This window comes from Rhea americana, unplaced genomic scaffold (genome assembly GCF_003343005.1).
Source record: "Rhea americana isolate MKP2758 unplaced genomic scaffold, rheAme1 scaffold_1920, whole genome shotgun sequence".
Classification (NCBI taxonomy): Eukaryota; Metazoa; Chordata; class Aves; order Rheiformes; family Rheidae; genus Rhea; species Rhea americana.
In genome coordinates this window covers 1-1158 of record NW_028186062.1, presented here as the reverse complement: position 1 = coordinate 1158, position 1158 = coordinate 1, and the positions used below count along the sequence as shown (strand labels likewise).

Below are 1158 nucleotides of genomic sequence, written 5' to 3'. Positions count from 1 at the left end.
GTCTTGCGTTTTAGGGTCTGCCGGGCCCACAGGGCGCGACGGGACCTCCCGGAGAGAAGGTGAGAGCCGGGCCCCGGGGCCGGGGCCGCCGCGTGGCGCCTGCCTCGACCCTCGCTGCTGGCTCTGACCTCGGCTTCTCCCTCCCGCAGGGTCCCCAAGGAAAACCCGGCCTGCCCGGCATGCCCGGCTCCGACGGGCCCCCCGTGAGTACCTCGTGCGCGCGAGCGTGGGCGACGCTTCCTTCCGCGTGCCGGCGGTCCCGTCCGACGTCGCCGCGACCCGACTCGCTGCGCTGAAGGAAGGAAAAGGAGGGAGGGAGGGAGGGAGCGGCGCGAGGCGCGCCGAGGGGACCCGGCGGCCCTGCCGCTGCGGGGCGCGCGTGTCCTGTTTCGAGGTCTCTCCTTTCCCCGTTCCCTCTTCTCTCTCAGGGCCACCCAGGGAAAGAGGGACCTTCCGGCACCAAAGGCAACCAGGTAAAGGGATAACGGCGGCGGAGGCCGGACGCTTCGCGCTCCCCGGGGTCCCCTCCTGCCCGGCCCAGCAGCTGCCGGGGCAACGGTCAGGCCCTCGGCCGCGCCGCTCGCCACGGGCCGGGCACGTGTGCGGGATGCGGCCGTCGGGACCCGGCGAGGGCTGGAGGCGGCGCCTTGCGAACGGCCTGTTTCCCTCTTCCGCAGGGTCCGTCGGGTCCCCAAGGCCCCATCGGTTACCCGGGCCCACGGGGCGTGAAGGTCAGTGCGCGACTCGGGGCGAGGTCGGGGGAAACGAGGGGCGTTGGTGGGTATCAGCCAACGCAGCCGTTCGGGTGGGAAGAGGAGAAATTCGGGGCAAACGCCGGTGGCTAGCGGACGGCGCGGGGCAGGGGGGGTCGCTCCGTCACGCTCTCTCTTTCCCTAGGGAATCGAAGGCATCCGGGGGCTGAAAGGCCACAAGGGCGAGAAGGTGGGTTGCGCTTCCCGCCCCGCGGCGGCGCTGGGGCCCCGGGGAGAGGCGGCGCTGGGCTCGCCTCGCCCGTCCGAGCGAGGTGCCCCCGCCGGCCCGCCCGTCCCCAAGCGCGTCCGTCCCTCCGCAGGGCGAAGAAGGCTTCCCCGGCTTCAAGGGCGACATGGGAGTCAAAGGAGACCGGGTAAGCGCACGCGCGCGTGCGAACGCGCCCCA

General features: G+C 73.1%; 1 long non-coding RNA gene across 1 annotated transcript; it reads left to right on the top strand.

Moving 5' to 3' along the window:
- Window positions 1–12: 12 nt before the first annotated feature.
- LOC146597074 (uncharacterized) lies at window positions 13–1127 on the top strand. Its single transcript, XR_014895572.1, has 6 exons — window positions 13–59; window positions 150–203; window positions 429–473; window positions 678–731; window positions 898–942; window positions 1073–1127. It is a non-coding gene; the product is annotated as an uncharacterized LOC146597074 (long non-coding RNA).
- The last annotated feature ends 31 nt before the right edge of the window (window positions 1128–1158 follow it).